Here is a 17580-nt window from a genome sequence, read left to right on the forward strand (position 1 = left end):
GATGAATATAATATTGAAAGTGCAGTGAGTGCGACTCTTGTCCAACTTTATGAAGGCCCTATCGCACTGTTCGATCAATCATTCAGACGCCGGGAGTTATATTTAAAAATATGAGCTTTACAATCGAAATGTTGCTGCTGCTGCTGCTGGTACGTACACTGAGAGAAATAGTGCGTAAATTTTACTATATGTTCATGACAATTTACTGGAAAGTTTGGTAATCTCGTCACAGACTGACAAAACTGACCTTTTTACTAGATTTATATCAATTTTTACTAAACTTCCATATAAAATTTACCATACTCAATAGGAAAAATTAACAGAAACTATAGTGAAAATCGCCAATGTATGAATTTTTACCTGACAGTATAGTAATTTTTAATAGAACGTATAGTACTTTTCATCTGAAAATCGGAACTGATGCGTATTGACGCGTTATGCGCATGCGCGTTTAGCAAACATGGCTGTTTCGTGTGCTGCCGCTAGGGGGTGCACGGGAAATAAAACCCGCAAGCGGTAAGAAGTTAGCTCAGTTAGTATGTAAGTCCGTTTAGCAACCCTGATGTAACAATTGCGAGCGTATAAGCATATGTACTGCGAATTGCGAATATGTATAATAATTAAGCGTTTATTTGTAGGAAATGTATCTAGGTTAGTTTAATGTCTCTAAAAATCAACTGCGGCGAGTGAATCGATAATGTTCTCTGAATGAAGTGCGTTAGAAGAGTAACCGTCCATAACCATAAAAATTTAGAGCCATATAATAATTGAAAATAATTTTTCCACTATGTGCATTTTTATATTTAATTTAGTCAGGGTAAAAATTACTACTCAGTATAGTAAAATTTATAGTTTTATAAAATTTACTATACAGTTTAGTAAAAATTACTAGACTGTCAGTCTGTGAGTGGATTACCAAACTTTTTATTAAAATTTCCTATCCAGTATAGTAAAATTTACTATAAATTTCTCTCAGTGTAGGATATGGTATCGGATAACGTGTAACAATATATGGCGGTTGCTTTAAACGCGCGTTTTTTGTGTAACGTATATTCGCAAAATCTATATCTCTCGATGAGCTTTTAATTTATTTTAATTACCTGTGTGAAGTGCATTATTTGATTCGGCTCTGTTCGACACAGATTTGGACAGTACAGAATTAAAATGCATCAATATTATTATAAGTGTAATGAAAATCGAAGGGAAAGAGGAAACGTTAATGAATGAAACTTTGATTTTTCACGTATGCACGTATTTTATAAAACCAAGGGAGATCTCGATCGGTTTCGTTTTGAAGAGCGCTTTTTAATAAAATTTGAAAGACTGCACACTGAGAGAAAAGAAACATTGCAGCAAACATATTTGTTAACTGTTAACATAGACATGTTTGATTTGAGCCAATAATACGTATGTTAATAGTTAACATATGGCTGCCCTTTACGATTTTTCATAGACTTTATGAATCAGATAAAAATTATTAGAAAACACACCTGTATGATTTTTATTGATGCTGAGTAACTTTACAGTGATATAATGTCAAAATTTTGTCTTTTATCGGCCTTTTGGGTCTGAATACAAAATCTGATAGTTTTAGAGATAAAATAATAAGTGGGATTCCAACTGATTCAGCGGCCTCTGGCATTTCCAAAATGGTATATGTCAACTACTTTATCACTATTAGTTCAAAAGTTATCACACTTATTATTTTATCTCTAAAACTATCAGATTTTGTATTTAAACCCAAGGCCGATGAAAGACAAAATTTTGAATTTTGACATTATATCATTCCAAAAGCACTTTGCATGCTTCCTTAGGTATATTCAGTTGCTTTCGTTCTATTATTAATGATTTATTGATTATTCATGATAAATAAACCCTCAAGAATATTGTTTGTATGAAAGAGGATGACGGATTTTGAGGTTAGGCGGTACGAGAGAAACGCCATCTACACGCAACACTACGCACGATAGCCATGAAATTCATATGTTAACTATTAACATACAGATATTTCCTGCAATATTTTGTATGTATACTATAGAAATCTATAGTATACATACAAACTGTTTTTGTTTCCCATAGAATATTTGTAAGATGTACACGAATATATTAGCAATCATTGCTCCTAACGTGCGTACATGTTTACGGCAATGATATCTTTCTCTCAGTGCAATATCAAATATCATTCTCTGAGAAAAACTCAATAACCTATTGGAAGCATAAGATATTAATATCTTCGTTTAGGTAATTTTACACAGAATGTGAAAAGTTTTACTAATTCGAGTCAAAACAACTATTCCTTCTAAAATTCATCGTTCGCAATTATAATCAACAGTACGGTTTCATATGGATTTTATTGAACAAACTCCACTTTGAAAATCATTCATCTCTAGCACTCGAGTACCGAGCCAACTCGCACAAAGGGCTCCGAGCAATCTCTTATTTGCTCGCCACAAAGGAAAAAACGAAAATGTCCACTTTTGAGAGTCGACCTCGATGCACTTACACACACCGTCGCAGCCGCCATTGTCTCGGCTAATGCGTCTCCTTCGACGGCGCGTAGCTTTTTAAATAAAAATTTCGACTTTCTCCTTCGACGAATACCTATAACCGAGCTCGCCTCGGACTTCCAGTTCATCAAAGTTCCTTCTTTTCTCTCTCTCTCTCTCTCTCTCTCTCTCTCTCTCTCTCTCTCTCTCTCTCTGTCTGTCTCTCAGCAACGCACTAATAGCTATACAGGCGGCAAAAAGCGGTTCGCGCGCGCATCGCTGATTTTCATTTGCCTGTGAAATTGCGTAAAGCGAGAGAAACCTCATTTTCAATTTCGATTTGGAGCCGCGATCAGACGAGTCATTAGCTCGCCGAGATACCCGAGGGATCCGCGCAGCTGAGCTTCTTATTTATGGCTGATGAATGGAGCGTGACCGAAATAAAGCCGAATGCATTTTCTAGATTTCCAGCCGCGAGCTCTTCTGTTTACTGTTATAAATTCAATTTCTTTTTTCCTCTGTCGCGTGCTGTGTTCCCAAAATGGTTTTTCATCGGATTTAATCGACTGCTGTTCTGTATTAATTATAGTGACGAATGGTTCCTTGTGTATCATACTCTCTCGAACGTTAAGTTATTGTTGAATTAATTTACAGGATTTACACGCGCATTCGCGAACTTTCTCGTTTTACAAAAACTATCAATAGCGACGAAAGGCCTTGACCTTAGCTATTGATCGAGACACGTCGGAAACAGTGCATAGAAAATGATATTTTCTTCCAACTCGGCAGTCGACTCGACTAGTAGCACAATTTAAACTCAGTCCACGTCCGAAATCCGTCAAAAATTTATCAACGCGAATATAAGTTCGTTACTTTGCCAACCAATGACTATTAATTGGATTTAATTCTACTGCCAAGTTTTAAGTGCTTCCTAAACAAAAAACTTCTTTTTGCTACACCACCTTCAAAACAGATGCCTTTAGGCGAATTGCCAGCCGAACAATAATTAGCATTTAATCGCCTAATAAACAACGAGTAAAAAAATTATAAGAATGACCCTTAAATTAAATTGACGGGTGTATGCATTATGTAAAATGCGAAGTGAATGTAACGCGATACTTTTATGAGGTAGACGCATTACAAGTGGGTAAATATGCCACCACGAAATTACAGTATGGAAAATCGTTCTTCTCTCTCGCTTTGGCGAACACGAAAAAAGAACACAGAGCCGTGTCGTAAGTAACGAGAAAATGACTATACTTTCGCGATCGTAAAATCATTTCCTCAAGACTGGCCACCACTTCGATAATTCTTTCGACATTCAAGGTAAAAAAGCCCCCGATACATCGTTTAAACCGCGCGTAAGTGCATCTAGTTTCTTTCATTTTTCAAGTAAAATTTAAAGAAACTTATCGCCGACTTTTAAGCAGTCGTGTCGAGCGATACGTACTCTCTGACGTCAATATCCTCTAATATACGTCAGAGTTTTAGAGGAGCGAGAGATTTTCGTTACCATGAATATGCGTCGGCAGCAGACAGCGGAAAGCCGGAGAGGTTTTGAAAGGGTAATGAAAAGCCGAGGTGTATAGCTATACCGAAAAACAAGTTTTATCGCGCGAATATGATTCTCAATCCAAAAGCCGCGCTCTCGTCAGCAATGAATTTTTCGTTTATACAGCCCGCGTAACTTTTATCGCACAGCGCGCGCCTGGAGTCATTAAAGCAATAATCGCACATTATAATTCTCAATCCTTCTCTCAATTCTCCCTCCTTCTTTCTTCGAGCACACAGCCGAGTTACAATCAGCGAAATCCCGTTACGGCCTTACCAGAGGAGGCCCGGGCGAGTGAACGCTTGCGCAGAGAGAGAGAGAGAGAGAGAGAGAGAGAGAGAGAGAGAGAGAGAAAAGTGCCGAGTGGGAATAAAAAAAAATGCCTTTCACAAATCCCGCGCGCCGCGCGTCCTCATGGAAGTGAGCAATTGGGCGTAATAATATGAAGAACGCGGCGGACAAATGGAGCGCCGAAAAGCAAGGATCGATCGAGTCGGGCGAAAACAAATATGGCGACGCGAGCTTCTTTTTGTTCCCTCTAATACGTTGATGTATATTCTTCATTCGGAAACATAATCGACCTGCACACGCTAGACTCGTGTTTTTAGTTGATTCTTCGATCTTGGACTTTGTCGTGTGTGCATGTGTAGAGGTTCCGTGCGAGTAATGAGGCTTCGGATGACGTCAAGCGAAAACTTTGCATATAACATGCGGACGTTTAATAATATACATATATGAATGTGTACAGAAAGTTTTCTTGTCTTCTACTACTGTGTATCGAGAATTCGCGGTATTCAGAAGCAACGACTGCACTTTCGTGAGACTCGACTAATTGATATTGTGTATTTACGGTGTAATGAATTTTTAATCCGAGCATACATAATAATGACAGAAGACTATTATACTTGCATACGATATTACATCTATCAACGTTAAGCACACAACAGTATAATCAGAGCGTTTGCCTCGTAAATTGCACTCGATTACAGCGATTAATTCCCATTTCCGAAAATTACCTCCACCCGCGCATCGGTCATTTCGCGACCGTAATCCAACCGAACTACACGGTATAAGGACACACACTCTTGTGCAGCCTTCGACTGCGGAAAACAGACTAAGGAGAGAGAAAAAAAAGTGGCTTCCTGGTCTCGCTCCGCGAACTACACACAGCCGCTCCCTTGGTCCGTGACAAGCTGCTGCTCTGACGTCACGCACGCACGAGTATATAGGTATTATGTGTGCTTAACCCCCTCCCCCGAAAACTGAAGGTGAACGCACTTGTCGGCTGCGCTTTTTTGAGGTTGAATTTTTCGGTAACGCGGTGTAAACGACGCTGTTGCAACGCGCGTTTATTATAGTATAATTTCTAAAGCTACCAGAAAACAAGATGCGCCGACTTTCTCCTCAAACATGCGAGCGTTGCAGCAGTGAGCATCTCTCGAAGGATGTGCCGACGACGAGTTACGAGTGTGTACGACCCGGAGTGTTTTTCTGGGAAAACGATTTATCACCTACTCGCATCTCTCGTAGCTGCGCATATAGTTAGAGCAAACGATTTTTTTTCGAAAAAATCTATAACACACAATCGTTTCAAAAAACACACGTTCCTATCGAACGCAGGCAATCGCGGGTAACACACTCTCGCTGAAATTCCACGAGCGTATAACACACACACATGCACACTCGCCGATAAAATCGTCCGTGAGTTTCGACACTTCGCGCCACGCGTCGTCGTCGTCTGGTCGGCCTAGTAACGGCATATTTCACCGCCAGCAGCAGCAGCGTCGCCGATGTCAATGTATCTTTTGCGGCGGCATTTACGAGTCCATACTCTGCGATTTGCTGCTCGTCGGCTTGCTGCTATTGTATTATTGCTGAAGCAAAGGGTATAGACCGCGAGTTTGCATATCGACGCTTTTTACTGCGCGGGAAATTCGAATTCGAGCCCGCGCTGACATCGTCGTCGGTCTTCCGAAGAGAAATGTTCGATTGAGCGCGAGGGACAATACCTCCGGTGGATTATACTCAAGACTGTAAGAGAGTTTCGTTAATTAGCCAAGAGCAAGGTGCTCCCCCCCCCCAGCCATCTAATAAGGCTATAGGGGAGATGTGCCCAGTATGGATAATTTCATGTATCCAGCTCCCAGTAACAGATGGAGTTACTTTAGGTCAGTTTTTTTGTACATGTTTGTGGTCTAATGAACATACTTCGGTACTGTTATTTTATAAATCAATCACGGCAAAAGTGTTTTTCAAAAAGTGTGAAAAGTTATTTCACGTGGATTGAAAGTTGCACTTTTTATATTGACGTCGCGAATTAACTATTGCACGGAATATCGGGACCATTCCTAATCATAGAGGGTTATTTTTTTACTTTTGTCGAAGGTAAGTTAATAGCTACAGCCGAAGTGGTTATAATTATCCATGCTGGGCGCATGTTTTCGAGATCTCGTAAATCGCACTTTTTACGTAACTTTTTTCAGTGGCGACTTTCACTGGCACCCTTCGATTTCCTTGTAGAAAATGGACTAGAGAACACGAAGAAATTTCGAATTCGAATATTCATCGCGTCGTTCAAAAGTTATGCCCAAAATAGCTAAGGGTATCCCTACTGGGCACATCTCCCCTATATCAATCAGTCATATGCAGCCGACGCTTTACAGCAGCGGCGTTAAACGCGCTTATAACACGATCAAGTACGGGATGAATTGTTGCTTTTCGCGGAACAGTTCTCCATCAGCGACGACGGCGGCGGTGTACAAGCAGTCCGACCGATTAAGGTTACTCACGCTCGTAACCTCAAAGCGGGTCGCGCGAGCCGTAATATTCTTGCTCGAGAATCAGCCGGCGACCCAGTGTTCCAAGCATCCACGGGGTGTACGGCCGTATTATATACGTATATGTTGTTCCTGCTTCTCTGTGCATTGTGCTCGTCGAGTTGCTTGGAAAACTATTGTGTCGCGCGCATTTGTTTCCGCGATTTTTCACGACTTTTATACTCGCAGCTTTTAATTGCCCAGAAGCAGCGAAATTCAACGCAAGTTTCCGGAACATACAGTAACGAGCTTCGAGTTCCCGGCAAAGTTTGCCCGAGCGTATGGTTACCGCTACCCGAAAATCGAAGCTGTGACACACACACACACGCGAGAGAAAAGCCTGAATTAGCGTTTTCAAAACTATTAATTGCTCCAACTTTTCACCGCGACTCTCGGAGCTTTTGTGCTTGCGCGGCACAATCCACTTTGCGACGATTTAAAGACGCGCGAGTTTGCATGCAAATCGAGAGCTTTTTTTTCATCCCACCTCTTATACAGAGCTTTCCGGCCGCAAAATAGTGTAAACACGCGGCGCAAATGCAGTCTAGTGTGTGTCCACGCAGAGAGGGAGGAAGAGAGATTTAGGAGGGAAACGGCCGTATATTTCGCAGACAGCTATCGCGCGCGCGGCACTAATTGAGCAGCTCGCTTGCCTAGTAGTCCGATACTTTTCTTCAAAGCGAGGCGTAATTATTTAAGCGTTATGCAAGCGGCCGCCACCGCCGCCGCCGCGCGGTGATATGTGTTGCCCTACACTTGTATAATCACGCGCGGGCCGCTTTGGAATTAATGGAATGCGGCGCGCGCGGCAGTACGTACAGTGGCAGCTCGTACATGAAAAGTGTAATAAAACGATACGATCCACTCTACATGTAGAGCTTGAAGCGAGCGCGTAATTTCGCAGCTTTTATATCGCGGCGGCGGCGTCTGCCTGCTTATCGGCTTTTTCGCGTCCCTCTCTCTATCTCGCTCGGTTATATTATAAGCCCTGATTCTTGTTATCCGCTTTAATATTGCCGCGCATACACCGCGGGAATGTTGCGAAAGCTCGCGAGGTATTTCCACACGCCCTTTATACCGTGTATACTATACACACACGAGCGTGCGGCGTAGCTCTTACGGAACTGCGTACATTACAGCCGCGATATTTTCCGTCGTTTCTAGCGCGCCTTGACCTTCCGACTCCGGCACATACCGCTGCAATAGGTTCTCCCACTCTCGGAATAGAATCGCTATTTTTAGATAGTTAGTTCGTCTACTCGATCGTCTGCTGTGTACCATTGCTGTGGCGCCGAAATTTTTTTTTTGACTATACTTAGCGGAGAGACTACAGGAGCAGGATATGCAATGTACTGAGGGTGAGAAAGCGCTGACGGTGTGCTTAAAAATAAACCGATTAACTTCGACGCCGGAGATTTGTCTGGCTCTAAGTGTGACTGAGTTTTGATGGGAAAATTATTTCGATTTTATCCTCCCACCGAGGAGCGTTACATAAAGCACGAGTTTCGAATTTTCTCAAACATTTATAGAGCAAACTTTCGCGACAAGTGCGCAAGCTTTCTGAATTCGGATATTTCTCCTAGCTTATCAGTGCAGCGCGATAATCCGCGAGAAAAAATCTCATATATCGACTTTCTAAAATGATCGACGACAAAACGAAGCATTGAATAACCAGTCCTAAGCTTGTTCGAATTTTCAAAGCGACAAATTTTTCAGCCTCGACCATAGAAAGAAAATTTTCGCGGACCTCGAAAGTCTCTAACGTCGTCGCCTCTATATCTATACACCAGCGCGTAGCGCAACTCGTGCCGGTTTGCTACTTTCTCCGGTGAAATGCCTGCAGCAGCGCGGGCCTACGTGAGAGATTACCTTTCGCGCTTGCTTGCGAATTTCCTTCGCTCGCGCGCCGGCGTCCCAGTAATCTATCTGCGGACGTGTATATCTGTATACAGAGCCGCGACGACGAGGAGATCTGCCGCAGCGCCGGCCAATTAAAAGCGTAGAGTCGAGAAAGAGAGATTCCCGCGATGTCTTTACTCTCTCGCGCGTTTCTATGTACTCCGTCGCCTTTGTTATTGTGTGCTCGAGGATTTGAGAGCTCGATTGACGACTCCGATGCTGTTTATTCCGCGGATATAAACCTTCCTCTTTGCGTCTCTCGAGGGGTTAATTGCTCGATTGGCTTTTACGAAAGTCCAGCCAGCCGGGAGAATTAAAATTCCTTTGTAATTTTCACCGACGCGGCAAGAGGACTCTTTTTGTGCCGAGAGTTTTCTTTTTCGTGTAGCGGGAAGTATTTGAGAAAACGGAGTGAGCACTTTAAACACAATGATTAATTTTTTGGCGCTGCACAAGTATTAGAACCTCGAGACGCGAGTGTCTACTTACGATACTGCGTCAACGGGAAGAGCATCGTTACTCACCTGAAACAAGCAAAAAATTGAATTTTATTAGCATTTTGATGCATGTATAAGGCTATTACTAAATTCTTCGGAGGAAAATAGCAATCGCTTTCGATGTGTTCCAAGAGCGATAGGTCAGTTCAGTGTGTCAAAAAACGAAAGCATTCGACGTATCTCGGAAATATTTCCCAACGCTTCGCACGATTTCAACCTCTTTCAATTTCGTCCGCTTGTCGCGTTTCTCTCTTTTTTCCTTCCCGACGCGCTTGTCGCATTTTCCCGCGGATACGTAACTTGCGTCACGTCCCTCCTCGCGTCGCGCGCGGCAAGGAAGAATGACATCATGAAAGCTCGATCTCGTTGGGCACACCAGTCGTTCCTCGTCCTCTTTGTGTGCGTCGCCAACGAGAGAGAAATTGAGAAATTAGCATAATGGCCGGAGAGCAGTCGTAAAAAAATGACGAAGAGTGAGGAGGAAGAAGGGACGCGTTGCACAACGAGCTGAGCTTGGATTTTCTAATGCTGCGTCGAATTTTCTTGGTTTGTTAATTGGGAGAATGAGTTTTGATGAAGAGTTTGCGGGTTTCATTGATAGTTTTGATTAGTGTTGCTTGTATGGACTTTCGAAGCTGTAAAGCTTCGTATTGAGTTTTTGTTAACGATAATAATGAAAACCCATGGAAATACCTATAAATTTTCGTAGTACAGCTATTTGTGTTATCGCGCGTGTGCATGCGGATAAGAATGGAATAAGGAGAAATGCGTTTTATGGTTATCCAAAGCCTAGGAATGTGAAGAAAAAGAAGATAATAAATATATGTTCTCAAGTGGTAAGTGGAGAGGGTAGAGGTTTCATAAATACTACGTGACCAGCGCGACGTGACTGCTACAGCAAACAAGCGGATTCTCTATGCACGGGATAGAAATTTCTAACAACAAAATTTGATCTTTGAGTTACAGTGATTCAAATGTTTTAACCATACTCCAAACAGGACATGGTAGGTATAATCATTTTATTCCCTTCGCTCATCGGATACTTTGGAGTTCGTATGACATCTTTCTGTTGTGACACCCTTACATTGTATGTCACAGCCCTTTCTGGTATCCGACACCCTGCCCTCGCCCGTGACACCCCTCCCACCTTACACATGGTATATAAGGTCACAATTTTTCATCCTTTATCAATCCAAAGTTAGCTTTCGAAGAGTGCTGTGCATTTTGAGAAAGCTTTCAACATGGACTCCTTCAGACAACTGATGATCGCCATGGGCGTTTACCACCAAGGCATCGACTTCATTCGCGAACTACCCGTTGAACTATCCCAAATCATTTTATCCAAACTGGACACCAAATCCCTGTTCAATGCTGCTCAAGTCTCCCGAAAATGGCTGACCATTTCTAAATCAACATCATCCTCAAGACAACGCGTTCGCCGCTACATTCGTCGCCGAAACCGAAAACTTGCTCAAGTTCTTCCTCCACCACCCAGCAAGCAATCCACTACCAGAATACTTTCTAAACCCATGATAATCATCCCTCAAACAAAAATCCCATATCCTACTATTTCTAACACTCAAACAATTAAACGCAAACCTACAACATTAACATTTACACAATCCAGAAAAGTACTTAGACTGTAAGAAAAATATGCGACGATCAGGCGATATTGACTAACGCCTGAAATACAAATAAAAGTTTTCTGCTACTCTAAGTATCATAACTTTGTACGACTATAAATAAAAATTTAGAACGTCAACGATTTTCGCATATTTTTCTAGTTTTCCAAAAGTTGACACGCGCCAAAAGTTCAGCCATTAATATTAATTAATTTATACAATTTTGCAATTTAACTTTTTCAGGACTCCTTATTCCCTGCTTTGTATAAACTTTTTAATCTTTTCGGAGTTCGGACTACTAAGTTACGGTAACTTTATCGATAAAAAATTAAACAGAGCCGCGAGTGGGGATGGGCCAAAAAAAGTTGAGGCATATCATTAGATTGTGGTGGAAAATCGGTAAGAAAAAGTACATATTTTAGTTATGCTTTTCTGTTACGAATGTCTTTGGTAGCGCCTAGACTAATATGTAAGATGAAGTGCCCAATACTTGGGCAAAACAAAAAAGTGTACCTAGTTTTGGACACTCAAACATTTACTCCATAAAGCCATTGTTGGGCGCCATTCAATTGCGAAAAGTCTAACTAAATACTGGGGTTAAAATCATGTACAAGTACTGTAAAGTTATTGCTAGATCATCTAAATCAATGACCTCAAAAGTTTTTATCATTCCTTTTGTGTCATAGTGCATTTTTTAAACCCTTATAATAATTGTCGAGAATGAAAACATTCACAGTAATAATTTAAACGTGTCGTTTTAAACGTACTCTCAAGGTAATGATCCATAGTTCATGCTTGATCCCAAATATGAAATTTACGTCCCGCAACGGGAGAAACGAGGGGTACCCTACACTATTAATCTTCAAGTGATCTATACGTGGAATACAAATGAGCTAAATGCTCCCGGAAGCAGTCGAAATTATGCCTTCAATTACGTCGGGATGGATTTTGTAATGTGTCAAGCAATTAGCCGCAGCTCGACGACGACAGTTTGCTCGCGCCCTTGACCCCTTTCGAAGCTGTACACACAGCGTAGCTCTTGTGTTTTTGAATAATGATCAATCCTCGCGCGAAAAAGACGGCAGGAGGCGCTAAGAACTTCGCCAAGTTTGGGCATTACCGCTGTAGGCTTGAATTTCCCAGCAGTGTTTGAAGTAATAATTACATACTGCGAGCGAGGACCATCTCAGGAGTTTGCCTGACCTTTATCATTACTTCAATTAACGATCCAGCCCAGTGTCTAATGGAATAATAGGAGGAAGCAGCATCAGCGGAGCTTCCTCGTATAAATGCTTCTATTACACAACAAATCCAGCGGCATTACTCCGCAGCTTTAGCGCGACGACGCATCCTGCGCAAATTCCGGACTCATAATCGCTTCATGAGCCGCTGCTGCGGCGCGCTATATATGCGCGCTTGGCTTCGAAGGACGAGGTGCATGTATACACGTGCGGCGGTAGTGTGCCGTGCTCGCGAAATCAGGTCAGCCATAGGTGAACCGCACGTATATACACATACGTACAGCGGCTCTGGCGTGTTATATGCTGTGGCCGCTCGCGAGGACGAGGTGAGCTACGCCGCCGGCGCCGGTGTATTTCAGGATCGATATCCAATATTCTTTCGGTCCCGCAGACACACGTGAAAGTTCAATAAGAAATTGAATCGCTCGCAACCCTTTTTACCCTGTGTGTCTTCGTCCTCGTCATCGTGCGCCGCAGCTTGGCTTTACGAGCGCGATGCGGCACACGGTGTATTTACGGCTCGTGTGCTGAGAGAGAGTGAGAGAGAGAGAGAGAGAGATGAGGGCTCTCTCGTTAGGGAGTTTTACCAGCGGCTCGGGGTAATAAGCTGATGATCACGCGGTTCTCTCTGACTAACAACCTTTGTTGCCGCGATAATGCCAGCGCGACGCGACGTTTCTTCGATTCGTTTTCGTATCGGGGTCAAGCGAAAGAGAGCTTTCTCTCTCTCTCTCTCTCTCTCTCTCTCTCTCTCTCTCTCTCTCTCTTGCCAACTTCACGTGAGTACTAACAGTCTTGCTCTGCTTTGCTCTCTTTTCTCTGAACTCTTACTGCCGCACGTTGCCTTCGGGCCTATTTTTTTGTAGTTTGTTGCATGCGCATTTCTGCAACCTTCGTAGTGACATATTATTCACCGGAGGCTGCACTTTCCTACATCGCTTTTCTCCTGCTTCAACATCTGTCGCTGGCACATAACCTGCAAACACGCACGGCTTCTCTCCTCGCTGCACGGCGCCTCTCTTTCCTTTGAAGTGATCCACGTGGAGCCATCTGTTGTACGGACGGAGCACCACCACCAACATCATTTACCATCAAACACAGGTCGGTCAATCACCTCTCTCGATCTGCACCCCATCTGGCAGTGACATAACATCGTCAAAAATGAGCGGAATTGGTGAAAAAAGTACCGAAGCACCTGTTATATGTGCTCAGTGTAACAAGGTGGCCAGGGGGAGAATGAAGACATGCGAGTTGTGCAACGATAATTTTCACACCATATGCGTTGCTCTGCGGTCCATAATGGTGGGAAATGTTGCCACACTCGCCTGTGCTGCCTGTGCGGTGGGTTTTGACGTCGTCACGCCCAAAACCACGCAGACGAGGGCAAAGACAGCGGCAGAAACAGCAAACTCTTCCAACAAGGGCACTCCTTTAACAGGTGTGCCCAAGAAAAATAAGTCTGCGCCTCCATCTCTTTCCAGCGCCAGAGCACAGTCGCCAGAGAGGACACAGGCAGCAATTGAGGCGTCCCTCAAGGACATCATCACGGCACTGGATGAAATCAAGCGGGTCCAAAACGAGGCCCTTCAGGCACAAAACACCGTGTCTGAACGGGTCTCACGGATCGAGAAGCGACTTGGCCCGCTTGAGAAACGTCTCAAAGCCCTTGACGACTTGCCTGCGCTCAAGACTCGGCTAGGCAATGCTGAGTCCACCATCTCTGAGTTGCAGGTAAAACTCCAAGAACTGTCGTCAAGGAGCCCAGCAGAGCAGCACAACATCAGCACTGCTCCTGCCTCCGATGAGATCAACAACCTCCGCAGTGAACTGGCCGAGGTTAAGAGGAGGCAGGAGCGCTCTGCAAATAATGTGGTGGTAATCTCCGGCCTAGCTTACACCCAGGAGACGTCACTACATCTCCTGGCTTACGCTGTCCTGTCTGCACTGGACCCCACGGTCCTGAGGCGGGATATTGCAACTGTCAGAACCATGGGGAGACTTGACGCAAACATCATCAACGCGCAAGGAGACAGCAGACTTCCACCACTAGCTGTCACTCTCTCCTCCAGTGCACTGGCCCGCTCCATCATAGTGGCCAAAGCCAGGAAGCGCAAGCTACACACCAGTGAACTCGATAGTTCATTACTGGAGGAGGCGAAAGCTCTCTACCCAGATCACCAGGGACTCGTCAACATTAATGAGCTGCTTCCTCCAGATGTTCATAAGCTCTGCATCAAGACCAGGCTTGAAGCGAAGAAGAGGAGAGGCTGCCGATCCTACGTGAGGGATGGCAGAATATACATCCGTACTGGCGAGGACAGCGAACGGGCCACTATTATTTCGACTGAGGCGGATCTTGAGGCTTTTTTAGCCCGAACGTCGCCAACAACCAGCACGGACATCACACGCTAAGACACACACCAATCATCCCGCCACGACCACCATCTAAATCATCTAACTCTTTCATATCTGCCTCTAAAGCGTCTCTGTCCAAGGGTCTAAGAGTCTGTCATTTCAATGCGAACTCCCTAACGGGTCACATTGAGACGATCAGGCTATTCTTGTCCACTCGTCCCCTCTTTCACGTAATAGCTGTGACTGAGACCTGGCTGAGTGACAAAATATCATCATCCATCCCTTCACTGGATGATTACACTCTACACAGACGGGACAGAAACAGGAACGGTGGAGGTGTGGCCCTCTATATTCATCATTCACTGACTGCTAGCGTCATTTCGTCATCCGACGGCGAATGGTCGGGCAAGCCGGGTAAGCCGGAGTATCTGTTCTGTGAAGTCTCTTCTAAGGGAATATCACCCATCCTCGTGGGAGTTGTGTATCGCCCTCCTCACTCACCCTTTATCCAGGGAACTAACTTTATTGAACAACTAACGACGCATATACACAACTACTCCACGAAGGTCATCATGGGTGATTTCAATGCTGACCAACTGTCCTCATCAGAAGATGCAAATTTCATCCGAGCCTTCATTGATGAAAACTCCCTTGTTTCTGTACCATACGGTGCAACTCATCACAGACAGGACTCTGACACCTGGCTTGACCTATGTTTGATTGATGAGCAGGATCGCCTGCTATCATACTGGAAGACTGACACCCCTTTCATTAACGGACATGACTGGATCACGGCCACTCTCGACGTACAGATTCCACGCCACGTACCTACTACATACACTTACAGAAACTATAAAGGAATCTGTGCTGAGAAGCTAAGGGACTTCCTTAGTACATGTGACTGGTCATCCTTCGCCACGTCATCACTAGACGAATGCATCACCATCCTTAACGCTAACATCTCGAACGCCATCAATCATCTCGCCCCATTAAAGACTGTGACACCTGGACGTAAGCGTCACCCGTGGTTTACCGCGGCTCATCGTGACCTTTTAACTGAAAGGAACAGGCTCTACAGACGTTTTCGCAGAAGTCGTTTACTGTGGGATCTATATTTTTATAGAATCGCACGGGACGACGCCCATAAACGGATTGAGGAGGCCAGGTTGAATTACTACTATTCACGCTTGTCCTCCTTGACCGACGTTGCAGGGATCTGGAGAGAGCTTGGAAATCTCGGTATTACTACTTCTAAAACACCTACACCTGCTCAGTTCTCTCCGGGTACTCTCAACGAATACTTTAGCTCCATCTCTAATGACCCTCAAGCTCCATCTGTTGAGGAGTATCTGCGAACCCTGGAGAGTCTGGACCTCCCTGAACACTTCATCTTCAGGGAAATCACAGAATCGGACGTGTCGGCTGCAGTATCACACTTCAATACCCAGGCCAGAGGAAGTGACGGCATCCCACAGGTTGTAGTTCATAAAGCACTGCCAATACTCGCCCCCTTACTCTGTCAAACTTTCAACTTGTCTCTGAGCGAGGCACGCTTTCCCTCTGCCTGGAAATCATCACTAGTAAGAGCTCTAAATAAAGTCAATTCTCCAACAGCTGTAACTGACTACCGTCCGATCTCTCTTCTCTGTTTCCTGTCCAAGGCGCTGGAGTGGCTGGTGCACAAACAAATCTCTGAATATCTCGAAACAAGGCTTTACCTTGACAACTTCCAAACTGGTTTTCGCACCGGCCACAGCACGCAGTCTGGCTTGATTAAGCTAACTGACGATGTCAGGCTTGGAATAGACAGGAAAAAGGTCACGCTGCTACTTCTTTTTGATTTTAGCAAGGCGTTTGATACTGTGTGTCACGTCAGGCTACTCTACATCTCCCCTTATAGGCGTGAGTTGCAATGGCTTACCACCGCCGGACGTAGGAGATACTTTATGGCATGCTTCCTCAAAAAACTTTTTACTACTTCAATACCATCTTACTTGTTAGCCTATTTCGATTTTCACGTCGCGCTCAGGCCTGTGAGGGGGGAGGTGACCCCCCTGGACATCCCGCCCTTCAAGACGGAGGCGCTGAAGAACTCATTTTTCATCAGCGCGTCCTATCTCTGGAATAGCCTTCCATCTCATCTACGCAACATATCATCTATTTCACATTTCAAACAGGCGGCGAAAACACACTTCTTTAAATTAGAAAACACTTAAACATGATGTAAACTTATCATCTCATACACACACTTTCACCTCATCTCACCACATTTCATCATTCACTTTCTCACACACACACACACTTACACAACTATTACCTTTTGTGTTAACCTAGTCACACATCACTATAAGTATTTATATGTACAACATAATGTACAAAAATAAAAAATTATTAAATCTAAATCTAAAAAAATCTCTCTCTCTCTCTCTCTCTCTCTCTCTTTGCTTTTTTTCACGGCTCTCCCTACCAGCGAGGAAACTTCTCCTCCTCCGCCTTCGTATGGTAGAGTGTTTGCTCTTTTCGTCCTGCGTCGTCGGCGCACGAGGCGCGCTTTACGAGAGAGAGAGAGAGAGAGAGAGCCGGACCCTTGTGTGTGTGTTTTTGCTCAGCTCTTATTTTGGTGATTACGATTGATTTATTGCCAAGAGACACAGTGCATTCCTCTTACGAGCGAATCGAGCCCCTTATAAGAGTTCCTCGTTTATTTTCCGAAACTCGGCAATAAGAAGTACATCGAGTGGAAACGGGTAATACACTCACTCCGACGCTCTGCATACGGAAATCAAACGCGTATAATCTCTCGGCGGCGGATTTGGCAGCCGCAAACTTGTTTACGATGAGAGAGAGAGAGAGAGAGAGAAGCGTGTACATAAACCTCGAAATCTATATTTGAGCTTGCGCGCGCAAACAGAATACACCGCCGTGTATGCAATGTACAATATGTACGGCTGTTCGGCGATTTGCGAGGGAAAAAGAGAGAAACATCTTCGTCAAAGTAAGCTCGCAGCGATTTAACGACAAGCGCGTGTGCACGTCGGCAATAAATACATCTCACCCGCGGAGAGAGAGGGCCGCAAGCTCGTTTCCGAATGGAGCAATCAAGCGCCCCCCG

The 17580-nt window shown here is 44.2% G+C and overlaps 1 protein-coding gene across 3 annotated transcripts in view; it reads right to left on the reverse strand.

The window, feature by feature from the left end:
• The window catches only part of LOC100117456, an 81868-nt gene that overhangs the window by 11752 nt on the left and 52536 nt on the right, over positions 1-17580 (reverse strand). The gene's annotated exons all lie outside the window — the stretch shown is intronic.

This window comes from Nasonia vitripennis, chromosome 4 (genome assembly GCF_009193385.2).
Source record: "Nasonia vitripennis strain AsymCx chromosome 4, Nvit_psr_1.1, whole genome shotgun sequence".
Lineage (NCBI taxonomy): Eukaryota > Metazoa > Arthropoda > Insecta > Hymenoptera > Pteromalidae > Nasonia > Nasonia vitripennis.